The sequence below is a fragment of the Oryzias latipes genome, chromosome 11 (genome assembly GCF_002234675.1).
Source record: "Oryzias latipes chromosome 11, ASM223467v1".
Lineage (NCBI taxonomy): Eukaryota > Metazoa > Chordata > Actinopteri > Beloniformes > Adrianichthyidae > Oryzias > Oryzias latipes.
Window position 1 is genome coordinate 7,485,124 of NC_019869.2, and position 20,926 is coordinate 7,506,049.

General features: G+C 39.7%; 2 protein-coding genes across 4 annotated transcripts in view; one reads left to right on the forward strand and one right to left on the reverse strand.

Moving 5' to 3' along the window:
* The window catches only part of LOC110015877, a 755,614-nt gene that overhangs the window by 29,603 nt on the left and 705,085 nt on the right, over positions 1-20,926 (forward strand). The window lies entirely within an intron of this gene.
* Positions 1-20,926, reverse strand: part of LOC101161251 (teashirt homolog 1) — a 40,045-nt gene that overhangs the window by 18,310 nt on the left and 809 nt on the right. The gene's annotated exons all lie outside the window — the stretch shown is intronic.

Sequence of the window (20,926 nt, forward strand, 5' to 3'; positions counted from 1 at the left end):
TTGTACACAGGGTTCAGACTGTACCAATGCAGGAATTTTGAACATGGAAGCCCAAAACTCATAACTGCGCGTATACATAGACTTTATTTATTTTATTTTTTTTGCTTGAACATGCATTCTAATGCCATGCATTTTGGGTGCAGAGCCTGAAAAAGTACCTAAAAACTTGAGTACCGACATGTGAATGCAAAAGTTTTGAAGGTGGAATCCTGAAAGTGTGAGGTGTGAGCATAAGTGGTACAACAAAAACGGTGAGGAATATTGGAGCTGTCCAGCCATACACTTTTGAGCCACATGCCAGCTCAGACGAGGAAAACAAAGACATACATGGATCTGTTCATCTACAAGGGGATGCTTCAGAATGGAGCAGAGCAGGGAGCTTGTTGCCTGTCCAGCGTATTTTCTGAGTCACAAATACAAATACAAAATTGCATTTTTAAGCTTAATTTTCTCCTTCATGAGAAAAATGCCACAAGAACATGTTATCACCAAAAACACAATTTTCCTTGCAGTGGGACTTTAAGGACCCCGAAACTGTTGGGATGTAACGTGTAATCACTGCCTTAGCTTGGGAGCCGCCTCTCCGTGTGTTTCCTCCGCTTGCATGTTGGTGTCAGCGTGTATCCATGTGTGTTCTATCTCCGCAGATTTGTCAGTGTCTACCCCATGACACTCGCTTCCTTGTAAGAGCAGGAGAGCTCCTGGAGGGCTTTGTCACGCGGCGGTCTGTTCTTTTCCCGAGGCCTGGCGCCCCTCGTTTGATAAATGACACATGTCATTCTGTCAGCCCCTGCCATCCGGGCTGGGAGGCCCCGAGCTGATGTATGGCCGCCTGAGCTAAAGGAAATCAGAGTGTTTTGGCAGCGCCCTGAGAACACAGCCCCTTTCGCTCGCTGCCTGCTTTTTGTGTCTGCAAGAGTGTGTGCGTTTGTGCCTGTCTGCGATACAGAGACCATGTTTAATTGTGTCTGTGTATGTGCCTATTAGTGTCGACTTCTCCCCAAGCAGTTGTGTGTACATGTGCGCTTGTCTGTGTGTGCATGCTCTCAACCTGTCAGGCAGACGGGTTGAGGGAGACAAATCATTGCCATGGCCGCCCCAGCTGTTCCCCAAATTTGGTGTTAGGACGAGAGTGAGGGGGGAAGAAAAAAATCTAGCCGTTTGAGTTTTAAACGGCTGATGCTTCCCAGAATCGAGGACGAGTGTGGCTGAGAAAACACACACAAGTGTTTATGAAACTCCAGCTGGTTCCAAAGACTTAACAGATATTCAGAGAGTTTGTCCTCACAAACGTAACACACACTACACCACATGAGCACAAACTTTGACGAGACAATTGCACCTTTAGCGAGCCAAACCGCTGACAAGACAGCAAAACAAAACTGCAGCCATGTTTACAGAAATGTCACGGATGAAAATGTGCACAAACTCTGATCTGTTCACTACGATACACAACTTCCTAAATGATAAAAGTCTTATTTTTAGCATGTTCCTGCGGCATTTTTCTTATAACGGAGGACATATTTGAAGAACATTAAGCTAAAAATGGCATTTCTGAGTATTTCTGTATTTAAATCGTTGTGAAACTGAGGCATTTGTGACGGAGAAAATATGCTGGGCGGGGCACAATCTCTGCTCCGCTCCATTCCGATGCATCCACTTGTAGACAAAAAGATCTGTGTACGTCTGCGCTTTCCTCGTCCGAGCTCAAAACTCTACACCTTCATAGCTCCAATATTGCTCGCCATTTTTGTTGCACCGGTAATGTTAGGTTAGGGTTGTGAGGGTCTGTAAGCTAGAGGGAGAGCATGTAAACAAATGAATGATGGGATGTTGGGGCGAGCTTCTTAAAAATCAACTAATTTCTAAGAACTACTCTGCAAAAACTATGTCCCAAAAAGTAACACAGGTTTTTTGATTTTGGCTAAAAATGGCAAAATTATAATTGAAAAAAACACCGGAAACTACGGTGGCCCTAAAGTCCAAATCAAACTAAAATGGAAAAAAGAGTAGAAATGAAAACAAAATTCCAGAAACTAAATTCCATATCCGGGACATCCGGCTTCCTCCCACTGTCCAAAAACATGCTTCATAGGTTGATTGGCAACACTAAATTGTCTATAGGTGTGAGTGTGAGAGTGAATGGATGTGTGATTGAGGATATTCCACCCTGCGACAGACTGGCGACCAGTCCAGGGTATCCCTTGCCTTCGCCCAAGTGGCTGGGATAGGCTCCGGCAACCCCGTGACCCCGAAAGGGAATAAACGGTAAAAAAGATGAATAAATTCCATAAAAATAAAGACCAAATAAAAATGAAACTGACGTTTGAGTTTTTCACATACTAATAAAAATGATTAGTACAGAACATATCCAGTATCTCTTCATGCTAAATATCTTTCGGCTGAAATGATGGACAAACCTCATCATCCATCGATCCCATACCTAACTTTTCTGGTTTCTTCTTTTGTTTTGTTTTTTTAATATTTCATTTTGATTTCGGGAAATTACTTTGTTTTACCATAGGTTTCATTTTAATTTGACTTCATTCCTTTGGAATTTTGTTTTGATATTTTTTTTGTATTCGATCTTTCAAATGCTTTTCCGGTGAGTGTGAATGGCACTTCAGGGCCACCGTAGGAACGTTTTACATTAGATCAAAAGAGGATCGAAGTGAGACATTCAATCCAAAATGTATTTTCATGGCTGCTGCAAATTCTGAAAGATTTTTTTTTTTTTAAATGAGCAAAACGCCGGAGCAGATTCCTCTTCCAGTCGCGGTTATCCTAAGTGTAGCACACACACACACACACACACACACATACACGGATTCACACAAAGACTCCCCCGGTGGAGGACGGGCCCACCTGGAGGTTGTGAACTCTGTACGACCCCGTTTGATTGGGTGCCGGACGAACTCCCTCCCCCTCTCCCACAGAGATGAGAGGAGGAGAAAAAAACAGTGTCATTAAGCCGTGAGTGATGAGTGGCAGCTATGGGTGACATCCTCCACTTCTCTCTCCTGCGCTCTCCAACTGCTTTCACTCTGTTTTCTCTTGTTCGCTGCCTCCATACTTTTCACTCCCGCCTCATTCACCTCTCCCTCCATCCCTCAACCCCTCAAGTCATTTCTCTTTCACTCCTTTTTTTTCCATGTCCCCTATCTACTTCTCCCTCCCTTACCCACTCCTCTTTTACTCCCTGGTTCTTTTTTGTCTGCTGTCAGTCTGTATTTCATTTCTCTTCTTTTTTTTAACCGTCTCATCCTTCTCCTACTTTTTCCCTCCTACACAATGGTGTTCTTCTTGCTGCTGTTTGGCTCTGTGGACTCAGTTTTGAAGACTCTCTTTGGAGATACCAACCCAAAACAACCACAAACACATTTTCTTTCCACTCAGGATTGTCAGGAAAACACAGCGTCAGCAATTTAAAAAAAAACTGCAGCAAAACAATAAATGTGGGAGCAATTAAATTAAGGGAGTAGTGTTTCAATTTAATCCTTCAATTCATATCATAATTTGTGGTCGCTGACACGATTCATGGTTGATTTTGGTTCATTCGCAACAATCCAATTCAATGACCGAAAATCGATCAGGACAATGAATCAAACAGTTTTCCTGATTCTTCATAACTCTGAAATATGCATGTTTCCAAACAAACAAGTAAACAAGAATGAATGTCAAATCCATTCACATTTTAGTTTCCTAAAGTTCAGCCCACTCTTGTTTTTCCACATCCAAAGAATCCAAAGGGAACATTCTTAGAACATTCTGGCACACTGGATGGTCACATGACTTTCTAAATTCAAAGTCTTTCCTCACATTGGACTGGAATGATGGGCTGGTCAGTTTTTGCTGACATCACATGTGTGTGTTGTTCACTGTGATGCACTTCATCGTTTTCACGTTACAGTAAAATAAACCTACTGTACCTCAATCTAAATTATATTTTCCATTATCGATATAATTGATTTATTTCATTCAGTAATGATTCTATAATGGTATAAGTCGACGGATCGATCTGATTGGATGGTAGGAAAATAAATGGATTCATCGATTAATAGTCACACCCCTTATTTGAATGGTTTGCTTTGAAGTATAAAAACAGAACCGTGAATATCAACTCAGAAAACCCTTTTTAATTGCACTGTGATCTGTATGTTTGCACAATTTATAAGTGAAAAAAAAATTCTACAAATTCTAATTTCTACATTTCCACCCGACATTTAAAATCCAACGTATAACATAACAAAGAGCAAACCGGCACCGGGAGCCTCACCTTTGGGTTTTTTGAGTATTAAACTCTAGAAAAATAGTTCAATAGCTGCCCCCCTCCCAGCTAAAGGCTTCGCCCCCCTTAATTTTTCAGTCAATATAAACATTTTTATTGACAATAATTAGGAAATTATCAGTAGTAGCTTCTTTAAGTTATGCAAAAATATTCAAATACAGCCTGAGCTAAAAGAACTACTATTAAAATATTCAAAGCAAACAATATTAAAACTGTTTGTTGATCCTGCCATTTGTGGCGGTCCTCCACTCCACTGTTCTCATTTGCCACCTTCCAAAGTCTTCTGTGAAACATTTATTTGTCTTTACTAAAAAAACAAACAAACAAAAAAAAAACATTACATCTACATCCAGTAGTTTGCCCACATTTCCAGCATTTCCTTCGAGCTGCCTGCTTAACTCAATCTACCGAGAGGAGCAGAAAATCTAAGGAGGTGATGGGGTAATTGACTGAACTTGACAAACGTGATGTTAATCAGCGCAAGCCACTCAACTCCCTGATCCTATTTAGTTTGACAAAGTTTAATTAAACATTCCGGGAAAAAGCACTGTGCTTAAAACAAGCCTTCATTCAGTTGTCAAACACTAGATTTAATTGGCTTTGTTTTTTAAGTTGACAATTTACAGAAACCTTTCTGGTTTCAGAATGAACACTTGCAGACAGAAACTAATCTACAAGAAGTTACAGCTCTTTTTTTCTCACACTGATAAGATGATGTATTTTCAAATAAAAGACAGCGCAGACAAATCTACTGCGGCTAAGCTGACAAAAAACCTGCCGTCCTCAAGGCAAATTCTTTTTCCCCCCCTCTTGTTCCTCCTCCATCTGTGAGTCTTTTATAGGGGAAAAGCTTCTGTTCCAGCTATTATTACTAATTTTAATGTGGAAAAAAAGTGAATGGAATGAAACAAAGGAGAAAGTAAAGACAAACTTCAGAAAATAACAAATTATTTTAGCGTGTTTCTTTAAATCTTAATTTTCTGAACACAATTGGAAGAAAAAAAAACTGGAAAGAGAAAACAGTAAAACTATGTATAGCTTTCCAAATAAATTGTTCTCAAAAATTGATAATTTGACCTTGACTCTGAAAACACAGCAACACTAGAGCATAATAATAAGTTATCTCAGCTGATGTTTTGTTTTTCTTGTGCAATTAAGAGTAAGTTATTGTTTTAGCTTTTTATTGTTTTTTTTTTTTGTTAATGGTCCGGTGGAAAAAGGGATTATGAAAAAAAAGAGCACATTCACCTCAAAGCAACCTTCATCATCCACATGAAAAGTAAAAGTTGGACTAAAGCCATTGTTGCCTGGATAAATTCCAAATATGTTGTAATTATGCAGCGAAGTGACAGATTTACTACACAGACATTTGCAAAGGTGAAGCAACATTTTTACTCGTGGGATGAAGAAAAACGGAAAAAAAGGGATGAGAGCATCAAAGTCCAAAAGATCCTTATCAAGAGAGATTTACTGAAATCAATAGCGCCTATAGAAAAACAAAACAAAACCAAAAAAAAAGGCGGATCTTAGAACTTAAAAATGTTTTAGGCATAACAAAAAAAGTTTCATTTTTCTAAAAACATTTAATACAAAGATGGCTTTTCCGGAAATACAACATAAAGCTTGTTATCATAAGTAAACTCAGTGTGAATAATAATCACCAGTTCAATAGTAATTGCCCAAATTGAAACAAAAAGTTATTTCTTTAATAATTTAATTGCCAGACATTTTAGTTTCTTTCATGCAGTAAACTAGAGATACACTTTTTTCACAATTTGGTTCGATTTTTGGTCACGGCTTTATTTCGGTGTGTTATATGATTTGTGTATTACAAAACAACAAAAACAAAAGAAAAAAAAGCATATTTTATATATATATATATTAAAAATATAAAAATGTATATATAATGTAAAAAAATTGCTTTTAGTTCTTTCAACTTATTTTTGTTAGTCAGGTCCACTAAAAAGTGGATACAACTAGAAATGTTAGGTTTATCTCCTTCTAACAAAAACTGATTACAGTCTACTTCAAAGTTTCTTTTTTGCCAACTTGCAGAATAGTGTGATGGGTTTTGCACATGCTCAGTACGCGGCCACTGCACAGCATCCTAAGTCAACCTGTGCCTGCACAACCGCCTGAGATGAGATCATAAACGTCCATTTTCCTCTCAAGTTGAACCTGTGTGTGGCGGACTGAGGAGGACATCTTTCTTCACGAAATTTACATTTATAAGAGGCAGCCAGGTTACAACTTATTTAAAGTTGAGCCAATGTTTTTACAGTAGATATGCCAATAAAAAATAAAGAATAGTGGCATTCCAGTGAGAAAAGTTATGCCAACAGCTTAAAATTGTTTCACATTTTAAACAAGTCCCATATGAAAAAACTGTAAAACAAAGAGCACGTCTTGTTTATTTTTCCTTACCGGAACTTTTATTTTCAACCAAAAAGTTATAAATAGTCGTAAACGGTAATGGATGAGTCTGATCCTTTTTACTAATGTTTCCAAATCAAGACAGGAAAGTTCGAATGAAAATTTGGAAAAAGTAAAACATAGACGTCTGGGTTTGCTTTCAAATTCAAGACTTTGGCCCGCCCATGGCAAGCTTTTTCAAACAATTTGAATAAGGAAATACAGTTTTGATCTAAAATTCTTTTATACATGTCTTCCATCGTGTGAACGATGCTACAAGAAAATAATTAAAAAAATACCAATAAACCAAATTTCATTGCAGTGGGTCTGTAAAGCTGCTCTGACAGCTGGAAAAACCCATTTTCAAATTTAGGAAAAAGCGTTGAGGTCATGGCTGTGGCGTAGGACAAACTTCACAGTGCTGGTGTGTAATGCGTTTGGGGCACTGATGAATTTATTTTGGCTTCACGTTAAAGGATTTTAAAGGCTGCATTAGACATGCTACTTTGAATTGAGCAAAGTTCCTTTGCAGTTGTGTGGGTCTGGAATTTGAGTTTTGTGCTCTGCTTATTACAACTTGATGTCCCCAACAATGCATTAGTCCAAGGTGTTTCACTGTGTTGTATATATATATATATATATATATATATATATATATATATATATATATATATATATATATATATATGTATATATATATATATATATATATATATATATATATATATATATATATATATATATATATATACATTACTCCTCCAGAAAATTTTTGACTAACCATCTGATCTTTTTTCCAGCATTTATCTGGACACCAGCCTCGTGTTAACAGCTGCAAGCCAAATCTACCTGTTGGTCAAAGCCATCTCACTTGAGCTTTAAACAACTCAATTTACTTACTTTAAGAAACCTGAAACTATAACCTTGGGATTAAATCTTAAAACAAAGTTTACGTAGTTGGATTACAGTCTTTGCTCCAGCTCTCAGTGTTGAATGTTGTTCAGAACAGCAGCAGCCTAATAGAGCGATAATACAGGCTGATGAAGCTAAAAGATACAACGGGCCAAACAGGTTTAGAAACAGACGCTCAGGTGGACGTCCAGTCAGAGAGTTGGACAGACAGTTGATCTGACAAACGGTGGACTGAGTCTTGAGTGGCTCGTCAAGAGAAGACAATGTACATGAGGCCTCCCGTTGCCTGAGCAGAGACAGACGGACGGCTAAGATGGATGGAGCTGAGCTTATTAACCCCAACCCCCTGTGACTGCCACTGTCTGAGACGGCACAGAGGCTCTGGAAAGATTTGGGAGGAATTTTCTGGGGTTGACGTTGTGTTTTTGAGCTGAGCAGGATCCAGATATACTCTTTCAAGTGCTCAAGTGGTACACTGAGTCTGACGGATGAGGCCTACGTCGGTGGACTGGCACTGGTCCGTGTGTCAATTGGTATCGGGCTGTAAAGAAGGAACACAAAACTTACATTTCTTTTGTTGGATTCCTTATCTGATTCTGACAAATGTTTTATTTTGGAAAAGTACCACCACATCCCTCTATGATTACCTCTTGATGCATGTCAAGACATTCTCCTTCGCAAGTGTCTTACGCTCCTCCTGTACCTCCTTAAGGGGGCTGGTCCGGCCGGTAACATGTCCAAACATTAGCGCTAAATGGAAACCAAAAGGCCAGAAAAATGATCAAAAAGCCAGTGAGGAGGCAGAAGAAGAGTCTGCGACTGCTTCATTTACCAGGCAATATCTCTCGGAATAAGGATTAGTAGTGACAGTTGTTCCCATCCACCAAGCCGATAAATTTTTTTGTATTTATCTGCTACATCTTAATGACCAGTATGTAAAAGTATTGTCTACATAAAACTGGTCTGTGGTGCGAAAAAAGTTAGGAACCGCTGAATATTGTGATTATCTTTTGTATCCCCTGCCACCTGTTTTCAATGAGTGTCTTTTAAACCCGAGTAAGAAAAAAAACTTGAGCAGATGCACAATTATTATTTTCTCAAGCAACATGTTGTGAAGACAAACTATGAATTCAGTCAGAAAAGGAAACAAATGATTGTGATGATACAGTGGTAGGGTGGTCCCTCCTTTATTGCAGGACTTATGTTCCATAAATGACTCACGATTCGTGAAATGAGCAAACTAGGATTATAGATATTTTTAGGCTGTAAAACCTCCCACTACGCACTTTATACACTTTTCTCAGACAGACATGAATGTCTGTCCTCCTGAACACATTCTGTACAGGATGAGGGGATTGATTGACAATGTTCTACAACCAATCAGGATGCAAAACAGTGCGCTGAGAAAAAAAAAGCATGTAAAATTGCACTGAAAAAAAGATGAACATGGGAAAACTATTTAAAAACTAGACACACTGACCTTTCGGATTTTCATAATACGGTGAAAATGAAATATTTTCAGATAAAAATACAGTGTTGAAAAATGAAAGCACATCTAGTTGACTTGAAGGACGAGGGATTTACACCCTTTTTCTAATGCTAAGTTTGGGTTTTTTAGCATCCGTTCAGTGAAGGTAAACAGTAGACACAAGTAAGAACGATGAAAGAAGATGGAAGAAAATATGAACAGAGTGGAGTGAGTCCTTAAGACAAAGATTGATCACGGATGGGACGATGAGAGATGGCCGACAGTCAGCAGAAAGGCTTGCAATCCCTCCTTCCTCCCGAAAGGAACAGAAAGAAACAGAGACGGACAGATCCTGCTATGATACAGATGAAGAGGTATGAGCAAGAAAGATGGCGCCTCGCTCTCAAGGACAAGGTGTCAACGGTAAACTTATTATTCTCAGATGGCTTATCTGTTCTTAACTAGTATACAAGAATGTGTTGCTGTTAAACCTGCGTTATCAGTTAAACAATACTTCAGGAGGAAAAATATCCAATCTCAGACTTTCACATACTTTGAGTAATTTTCTTTTTTAAGTGGTGTTTTTAACATTTTTATACCTTAAAACTACATTGTAGTAATCTGTTGTACTTCACTGGCTTGTGTAAGTTAAGGACATGCTGCTGCTTCTTCAATAGTTATCTTCAGGGTAGTGAAGGGCACCGGACACCTTTAAAATTGTCACAAGCTCTCCTAATATTTACAGAGGTATTCTATGTAAAACACATGCTTTTTTTTAACTCTCTGGCTACGTTTTAGTGATCAATTGATTAAAATAATTTTCTCAGTTGTTCTAGTTTGCTGTTTATGGAAGTAATTCCTGTCTCAGAAACAGAGAGTTTCCATGCTGTTACATCAGTCACGGAGCAAGTTTATGGTGTTGCTGGAATTTTCTTTGACCTTTTCTCAGAATAAAATCGAATTCATTTAAAAGAAATCTCAGTTTTAATTCCATAAATCCTTGTAGAAAAAAAACAAAAATATGATGTCAATAATTTAAATGTCTCTTGATTGCTGCAAAAGCGTCTAAGGACTTGAACTTTCCACACTATAAGCCACACTTAACAGCCTTAAGTATTTTTAAAAAACGGCGATGTGTTTTTACAACCCAGAGCACCTTATATATGGATTAATTCTGGTTGTGTTTACTGATGTCGAAGTGATTATGAGAACTACACGACACTCTGTCAGAATACTTGGTTGGGTGTTATTTTGAATTTGCTGACATGTAACACGGTGTGATTTTTATCGTGTTACTAACAAGGCTGAGAGTTGGGGTTGTCACAGTCGGGGTTTGTTTTAGTGGTATCAGTCTGTGTTTTTTCTCTGTTGCAAACAACATCAGGGGTTCCACGTACTGTGAAGACACAAATGCAGATAACGCTTCTAACATAGCTGACATGTAGTAGTGTCCAACTGTGTTCTTTTTTAAATGTACGTCTTATTAACAAATTTGCGAGTTGGCGTAAATGGTAAATGGTAAATGGCGTATACTTTCTACCTTCTTACGAAGGCCCAAAGCGCTTTACAGTCATAGTCCCATTCACCCATGCACACACACATTCACACACATTCACACACTGGCGTAGACACAGAAATGTTTGCTTTTGCTGTATCAGTGTTCTTTTACGTGTTGCAGACAAGGTTGGGAGTTACAGGTAATGTGAACACGTTGCTAATGTGTAGCCTGTTACACATAGGTTCTAGAGTTACTGTGAGCGCAATTGATACAATCTGACTGAGGTCTCTGTGCCTTATACTGTAGTTTGGTCACCTGACGTCATCTCTAAAATAGACCATTTATTGGTACATGTTATTATACGCTGTGCTCTATAGTACAGAAAATATGGAATCTGAGTATGTATGACATTGGCCCAAAATTCTAAGACTAGTATAGAGCCGCTTAATAGTGATTATAACTTCCCTGCCAGTTACTGCCCAGTGATACACATTTAACCCTTGTGCTATCCTAGGCACTTTACCATTGGGAGTTGGGTCATTTCTTCAATGATTTGTGAACCTCACTGGTGTCCATGGATTACATGAAATCTTTCCACCTTTATCCACCTTTGTCATGGTAGGAATAACACGTCAATGTAAGGGTGGGGTCATCTAAGATAGCACAAGGGAGTGTTTTTGGACCATTGACAGAATACTACAGAAATTGCTATAGTTTGAGATACTAAAAAAGATTCCAACATTTTCCCCTATCAATATTCCTAATATTTTTTCATTTCCTCCTCGGTCGATGTACATCTTCACAATGCTCAGTGTTGATTACGTTTAAAAATATTTCTTTAATAGGCACCACGATCCCTTCCTCCTTTATCATGCAATCTTCTCATCAGAGGACTTCCGTCCTACCGCGGATGGCGTCCTTTTTAATTTACGGAAGTGTCAACTGTGTGAAAATTGATAGATTTGTGCCACCTCGACATTTCACACCAAGTCTCTTCCTACTGTATGTGTCCGGCATGTGCTAGTAAACTGTAGAAAAAGTTGAACACGCCCCACTTAGCTTGTGCGGTGTGAACACCATGAACTAAACACGAGTTTAAGAAGCTGCATTTAGCGCGTTGCATGCCCGGTGTGAGTGTAGCATACAGGAAAATATTGCTTTTATAATCTTGAAAAATAAATGTCTTTCAACAAGAAAGACAGACATTTAAAGTACTGATTTTCTTTGCTGTGTCACTACACTTACACCTGGAAAAGTTAAACGTCATCATTCTAGCAACAGCAATGCAAGTGCTTGTGCTTCCAGTGTTCCAGTACAACCCTGGCACATATAATCAGCCGCTAATAACGTCACGTTTGGAGTCACTGCCCTAGCATAAATCAATGGGCAAAATAATTGCTAATACACCGGTTATTGATTAGAGCCGACGCCATGCTCTCATTTTCTGAGGCAACCGTAGCAAAGTGCTAACGTGGTGACAAGGGTAAAGTGCAATTTCTCAAAAAGGCACACAGTCCGACAGCTGGGTGAGAGGAAAAAACGACTACAGGGCCTCTGCAGTAATTCTTAATTGACACCTGTCAGGGTGACGGCTGCAGTCACAGCTGCTGCAGGGAAACGTCTCCCCAAGTCCTGTTCATCTGTCACTTTTAATATCTTTTCTTCACAGTCCTTCTTTCTCTGCTGCGGTCTCCGCCCGTACCCACCCTGCTGCACACCAGATGTTCCAGTCTGGCTTACAGAAGCAGCACAACTTCAAGGCCAAACAGTGCAGGGCATCCGGTGGCAACTCAGTCACAACAACTCTGTTTGCCGTGATTAGAATCCCACTCGGAGGCCATTCTTCCACTGAGCACCCAAAGTGTTGGAGTTCTCAGCCTCAGCCTTAAAACAAAAAGAATAGACCCTACAATTTCCAGAAAATCTGAGACCATCCATTAAAGTGACATTTAGATAACAATAAACTTCCTTTAGACAAATATGAATCCAGCAGAAAACCGTGCATCTGACAGGGTCTACCTGGTTTGGAGGTGTCAATCATCACACAATGTACACACATACAGAGATGCAACATAGATTTATAGTAGAGGCATGCAGACACCCAGGGCTGCTGCAATGTACAAAAAAAAAGAACACAACGAAACAGACTAGCACTGTGCTGTGGTGGAGGCAGGTGCTCTCCTGAGGACATGCAGGCCCCTGAGCGTGGACCTCCCATCCTAAATCATGGCTGACCATGTTTCTTAGTGCTGTCTGCATCCTTTTTCTTTGCCTACATCTCCGTTATTTTTCAAATCCTTAAACAACTTTTATTTCAAGACGCTGAATCAGCTGGCCCACTTCAAAGGTCTTAAAAAACTTGAAGCATTTTTTTTTGCTGATTCGCTAGAAGCTGTGGAAATGGTTTTTAGCACAATTTTTTATGGTTTTGGTTGAACAAAACAATATTTTTTAAGATATCCACTTGGTTCCCTCTTTATATGAATAAATCCCTATTTTAACCCTCTAACAGCGGAGATGACACTCACACGCCCCTTGGTCTACTGGAAAGTGTTGCATAGCGCCGGAAAGCCTTTTTACACCACTTCAGAATCTGGTGAAGCTTTGTCGCAGTTTCAACAAGGAAGATCTACCTCACATCCGGGTAAGCTGGGTTCTTGCGCCACTCACTCTACATGCCACTCAATCTTTCTTATTCGCATTCCTAAGATCTCATTTCATGCGTTGCAGTTTTTCTGTTTGTTTATCACCCCCCCCCCCCCCCAAAAAAAAATGTATTAACTTTACGCTGAGGCGGTAGTAATGTTGACCGTGAGTTTCTGCTGAGAGCCTCAATGGTGTTTTCGCTCGTGCGCGTTTATGAAGGAGGGGGGCAGAGCATGGCAGCTCAAGAGTGTGTGTATGAGCGCACGTTCAGGGTGTGCTGCTAAGTTCGCCGGAACAGTAATAAAAACGGTTTCCTCTAAAAGAACAGAGACTGGTTCTTTTGTTAACCCGCTCTGGAGGCTCTGAGGGTCCTAAACGGGGAAGTGACCCCCGAAGGAAGATCAGCCTTCTGCCCTGGAGAGGATCTCCCCTGCGTTTTCTGACCACAGTCAGAAACCTCATTGCAGGAGGTTCAACAGCTATTAGGTGACGGAGGTGACAGTGAGGATGTCAACAGTATCATTCAGACGAGGGGCCAGAGCTGGAGGGACCCCCCCATCTCCTTACGCTCTCCTGTGTGGGAACACTTTGGAATTGTTTGGATGAAGGGAAAAGACAATTGGATAAGTCAAATGCTGTCTTTTGACAATTTATTGTTACAAAAAGATAGCGAATGCCACAGATAACACATCTAATCTGTTAACGAACTTCTAAACGGCATTACCTGACTGCAAAAATGAGGTCTAGAAGAAAATAAATGTGCAAGTTAAAATGTTTTTTTTTTCAGGTCAGTTTTAAGTCTCCAAAGTTTTTGGTTCCTGACAGCTAATAGTAGTATTATTTTATATAGCAGATCACCTACATAGATTAATTTTAATATTGTTATATAAAACCAATAAATGCATTTTTGCAAGAAATCTTTTTCTGCCTTTTTTTGTACAGAAAAAATACCAAAAATTTATCGAACCGAGCCCTAATGAAATTTTGAACCAAACCAAATTGAGATTTTAGTGTACCGTTACACCCCTAATATATATATATATATATATATATATATATATATATATATATATATATATATATATATATATATATATATATATATATATATATATATATATATATATATATTTATAGACATAAATATATTTATTCATTCATCTTCTTCCGTTTGTTCCCTTTCGGGGTCACGGGGCTGCTGGAGCCTATATATATGTGTATGTGTATGTGTATAAAGCTTTTTTAATTGTTTTTTACATCTAAATAAATTAGTTTGTTGTTAATGCAGACAAGACAAGGTAGATGACACATTAGGGTTCCTTTTGGATTTTAAAAACGTAAGTATCGCTATAATTAAAAAGTTTAATTTGAAATGAGTTTCCACATGCTCCAAATCTTAATAAAATATAGCTGAAGTTATAGTTGCATTACATAGTAAATATGCAGGGAAAATGTTTTTATTTTTTTTGAACTGAATTTAGAATGAAAAAATGTCTTGAACCTTCTTGTATTTAGAATGCAGTAATAGCGGCCTTGTCTTTGAAATCCCAGGAAGTAGGATCAAGTTTGCACCACCATCACGCCTTCTAATTGCTTCAAATTAGAATAGATCAACAGCGTGACATCCACAAGATAGTACCACGGGTAAAATTCCAATCGCTGATGATGTCATCATCTTGTGTTACATTTTGCAGCGTTCTGGGCGATGCCCTTTGCGACTAATGCGACCTGAGCGATTACAAATTGCTGTGAAGTATAAACTGCGGTGGTCAAAAGAAAGCACAGATTTAAAGTTGGATTGCTCACACTACTCTGTGAGAAACCTTCTCCTTTTAGACATAACTCTGGTAGCAGGAAAACCCTTCACCAAAGGAATATAATTTTTTGGCCTTTTTTTGTTGATTATTTAAAATCCCTTTTAAAAAATAGTTTGAGTTTTGAGATGCAGCAAAAATTGTCTATTTCCACTTAGTCCTTTGCAGGGTGGTGGGGGTTGCAACAGCCTATTTTGTTCAAGGCAAAGGCTGCACAGGTCACCAGTGACATCACAGTATGTGCAGGAAATGTATGGAAAGACTAGTTTCTAGGGAGATTAAAAAGTGACGAAATGACTTTTTTTTCCTTGTCTTCTTGTGTTCTGCTTGAATGAAATTGCAGCTTTTCCGGCTTCCTCTGTACCTCATTAAGTTGGGGAATAGTTTTACCTTGTGCCTCCAGCGCCGAATGCCTTTACATCTTCAGTCAGCCGGCGCGTCTAATTCCAACATATTTTCAATCCCACCCTCTTTTTTTTTCCACAAGAGCAGTCATCGATCTTCATTTGTCACTTAACCTCCTCGACAATGAGGACAGAGGAGAGGAGTTGTGTGCGTGTACATATGTATGTTGGTGCAGATTAGTGTGTGTCTTTGATTTCCTGGAGGCCTCCTGGCTCCGACGTCACATGAAAATGAAACTGCAGGCGCAGCGGAGTGTGGGGAGCAGCAAATATACCCACTGACTCCTTCAGTCAATGTCACCTGTTAATGACACTTTGCATGCGCCGCGTTATCACACCATCGGGGCATTTTTGCATGGCTACACGCGGGCGCAGAATCCTCATCACGCTCAGTCATTCCCACACGTAGAGACGCACAAACACGGATGTTGTCGTCTGCTGCTTTTCCACTTTAAATCATATTTTCTCTTCCCCTCACAGCTTCACATCCTGACAAATGTCATTAAATTCTTTATCAGGAGCGTTCTGATAAAACTAACATGGACCTCTAATAGTCATCTACCCTGCTTGCTAACTTGACAGGTGCCGTGAGCTAAATTCCAGTAGAGAAACACAATGGCAAATAACTACAACACAGTGTTTTAACGCTGTTTGCCTCAGAACTCTGTTCCTGTTCTGTCAAACAAAGCAGAAAGCTGCAGGCCAAAAGATCAGAGGGAGAGCACGATGAATGTCTTTCCATTTTAAAGAAGCCCTTACCCGGAGTGAACGATTAGGAACTTCATCCACTGCAATCTGCTATTTAAAGAGCTGCTCTGATTAAAAAAATGATGTTTTTGGTGTTTTTTCATGTTCCCGTGGCGTTTTTCAGCTGATGGACGACATATTTAAGAAAATGGAGCTCAGAACTGCATTTCTGAAATTGTCATATCAGGAACAGATGAAAAATGCTGTTGGAAAAAGATCGTATTTGTGGCGTAAAGGCTACGACCCGCGGGCCTCAAGCTTCCCGCTCTGCTCCATCCTTGTGGACAAATAGATCCGTGTACGTCCTTGTTTTCCTCGTCTGAGCTGGCATGTGGCTCAGAACTGTACGGCTGGATGGCTCCGATACTGCTCGCCATTTTTGTGGCATCCGTAATGTTAGGTTGGATGGCGTTTATACGTTTCAGTCAGGTGTGGGATGTGAGGGGCTGTTAGCTAGTGGGAGAGCATGTAAACAGATGGATGACGGGAAGTGGGGGTGGGCTTACTACGCACCAACAGTCCCAAGCACAAATCTTTTTAACGAACAGGTTGTTTTTTAAAATTTCGGCTAAAAACGGCATAATCATAATCTAGAGACCACTTGGAATACTTTTTAAAATAAAATAAAAATCAGTAGATTATCAGCTTTAAACAAAAACACATTTTTTATGATGGAAGTAAACTGAAGTAGCTGCTGGCAGTTATGCCTGAAAAGCGGAGGTAAACACATGAGAGGTGTCTGACGCAGAGCAGAGTTCATCAAGACTTGACATCTTGCTGAATTTGTCAGCAGTAATCGGTGGAACCGTCCCTGTTCTGTCAGCTGCTCAGATAATTAGGGACCACAATTAACAGCATCAAGGTAAAAAGATGATGCTGGAAATAGGAGACTCATTTGGACTGTGTGGAACCTCACATTCCAAAGTGAAGTTGTTTTATTTGCTTGTCGTGATGTCAAACAGGCCAACTGCAGCACGCTGTCTGAATTGGGACGTTAAACCTCGCTACATGCAAAAACGGGATGGCTGTTGAACAAACGAGCAGCGTCTGCAACATGCAACAACTCAACTGCACAGGCCTTTGTGGACATGTTGGACGCTGGAGCAGCAGGTCAAGCTGAGCTTCAGCAACTCTGCCATTGGAGCCTGACATCCTCAGTAAGCAGCGATTGGCCTGAAATCTGTAATCAAACGTTTCAAACGGTCGACGTGCGGGCCAGCAGGCACCACATACTTTTATTGAGGCATCTGGTTGGTGGGTTTATGACTTGGACAACAGGACCCGGTCAGGAATGGTTCGTCTGACAAATAAAATGACGGAGTAACAGCTGTTGATCTCTCAATAGAAGTCTGTGGGATTTTTTTGGCTTCTTGGAGCCAGCGGGTACTTCCTGCTTAAAAAGGCGAGGGGGGAGGAGTCATAAAATATGACTCATAAAAAAGTTGAAAAATGTAAACAAGATGTTTTTTTTTTTCACACAAATCACCGTTACAGATACTTTTTTTGCTTTTATAGTTCAAAACTCATTTTGGGAATCCCCCCCCCCCCCCCCCCAAGGCAAAGCAGACGTGCAACAAACAGTGCAATTAAATACGCAGCAATCGTAGCCGGCACTTCAAAGTCAGCAGAGAATATTTCTTAATGTCCCCCTTTTACTAATGATACTACTCTAATTACTGATTATTTGGGCTGCAATACAACATGTGGTCAAATCGTGTGTTAGCAACAACTATTAGGTTTTACATTGTGCATCAAAACACATAAAGTAGAAATTTGTAATTATTACCAATTTTATCCTCAAAGTATGTCAACAATTCGTGAAAAAGAAACCTCTTCAAACGCTTATCCAACTTAGTAGATCTAAAGGCAGTGTCACACAGCCGCTACGCACATTTTGTGCATATTGCATGGAGTAAAACTGGTCATGTGTGAATATACGTGGAAAAAGTGAGAAAAGTTGTGGTCTTAATGTGAAATTTTCACAGATGTATCATGAATGAACCACGCAAATACCACGTAGAATGTAGATCATGAACTGTCTGTGATTATTGCGCTGTTTACATGGAAATCATTAGTGATTTGTGCGTCAACTGTGTAATTTGAACATTGATATGACCGCCGTATATGCAATATAAAAGCTATACGTCGGTGGTACACATGTGAAAAGTCTTTGAAAGCCACAAATTTGCGTATGCATCTCACAAAAATCCCACACAGTTACGTGAGGTTTATGTAATAATTGTGCATAAACTGCGTCAAAAATACGTAAAGACCCGTCGTCCAAAACCCTCGACCGTCATCGGCGCACATCGACGAATGAAGAACGCAAGAAACACATGAATTACCTATATCACGCCTGTATTACATAAGACCAAAATATCATACTTGCAAAGCGTACGTAGTGGCTGTGTGACACGGCCTTGACTTCAACTGTTTGAAGCTACATTCACACCGCCCTCTGCAACGAGCGTTCAAACCACCACGTCTAATAATAAGTTCATGTAAACAGGCGTTTTCTTGCTATCATGCATAGCAACACCAGTTTCTACCCTCTTTTTGGGCTCTACATACAAAATTTGCATCCATCGAATGTTGTGAGTTAAAGCAGGCCAAGCTTTGACCAATCAGGGACTCGGATTTGGTAGCGACGCATTGATAATGTCCTTTTTAATTCAGAAAAGTGCCACCTGTTTGAAACTTGATCACGGAGGAGAAATGAATCATTTCCAGCCAGAATTCTATATGACACCAAGTCTTTCATCTATTGGAATAGAGCTGTGAAAGAAAAAGCCTGAAGCCAGATTTGCACCACTCTGAATTGTTGGTGGCGGATACGCGCTCGTAAACAAACATGCTCAATGTGAACGTAGCATCACGGTGTAAAACCTACAGATCATTAGACCAGGTTCAGTTCTTCTCACCAGAATCTCCTCTTTTGTTATTAGGGGTTTGCTTATCTACAGTTAATTACTCTGGAAATACATCAGCAGAAAAGCACTTCACAGAAAGGACAGAAAAGGAGGGGAAAAAAAGCCTGAAAATGTCGACAGATGACTGCAGCAAGAGTCTCTGCTGCTCAAATTGCACCACATTGAACCTAACTGCCAAAACTAACAGATGCAGTAATGTGGTTCCAAATGAAAGAATCCTGATGTATTGTCACTGGCCATAAAGCAGATAGGCTACAGCACTATTACAGGGCCTAAAATCATCACTGTGACTGATGAAACGGAGCCCATTTGAACGGGCACACAAAGAGCTATTGAAAACCTTCTAGTCCTCGGAGGAGCGTCTGCAACGTTTTGTTTTAATGCAACTCCAAAGTGACATATGAGGGCTGTGGAAATAAGTGCTAACACATTGTAAAATAGCCAATGTTTTAAGGCGTGGAAGCAGAGTTACAGTCATCAGTGGAGGTGTTAAAGTTTCTGGGGTTTGCCACGTGTCCAACTGTTAAAAAAACACCAAAAAAAACAACCTGCCAAAGTGACTAGGAATTTTATTTTGGAAATAAAAAATAAAAAAGGACAAAAAGATCCAAATGGGAAAAAGAAAGCAGCTAGAAAAAGGGTAAATAATTCAAACAACGCCATGGTGAAAAGATAGAGCAGCAGTTTCCCCCGTGCAGTCTTGTTCTTCAAACACATTTTTCCCTCCATCCATCACGAAAGCCTCATGTCAATTAGAAATTACAGCCCCACTGAGTTCAAAGTCTTTTCGTCACAACCTTGATTAAGTCTGCTTAACCTCACATTTCCAGCGCCTGCTTAACATTCTGCAGCTGTTTTATTCAGCTTTGGTCATTACTGCATGAACTTCAAAGACTTGTGTTTCCTGTCATTTGGAAACGTGTGTCAATCACACACACAAATACCTCCAACCAGATCAAACCACTGCAGGTAAACCGGATGCTTTTCCTACATAATTCATTTCTGGAAGTATATACCTGACAAAAAAAGGAATTTGCAGATTGGAAAAATGCAGATGGGCTTTTATTTTTTAATCGTTAAATGGAAAACATTAAATTTCTTATTTTTCTTTTAATTTTTGAACTTTTAGTATAAAAAACATCATTTTTAGCATCTTTAACTGATTTTCGGTAAAAGTTATTCACTGTTGAGTTTTCTATGCTTTTATGTCATCTTATACAAAATTATATAAATACTTTTGTGTTTTTGTTGTCACATGACTTTTTGTAATTCCAGAACCGGACTGATTTCCTTCCAAAGGTCAGGGCTCTGGAATGACCCCCAGCTTTGCAGTGTTGGTACCATCATCATCCTCTGTGTGATCTCTCCACACCCCAGCACCCTCTTACCCCCTCTCCGCTCCCCTCCCCTTCCCCATGGGGGTTTTAATCACCCAGAGTATTCGAGAACTTTTTCTTTCAATTTGTTCTCTTCTTCAGAAAAGTCTTTGGAGGGTGTCCGATCGTGTCTGCGTCTCCCCTGCGCGCGGAGTGATTTAGTGATGTTCATCAGAATGAATAGATCAAAGGCGGACGCGTGACAGGCGATCAATCAAGCATCAAATCAAGGATGACATTCCGAGAGCGGAACAGAAGCAGGAAAAAAAGAGCGACTTTTCTTTTTCTTAACCCTAAATAGACAGATCTGAGAGAGAAAAAAACTCAAACAAGAAGAATAGTTTGGTGTTTAAAGTGCTGCTATGTAGCCTGTTCGGGAAATAGGGAGAATAAACAAAAAATAAAAAGTTAGACATTTTAGCGGTTGCTTT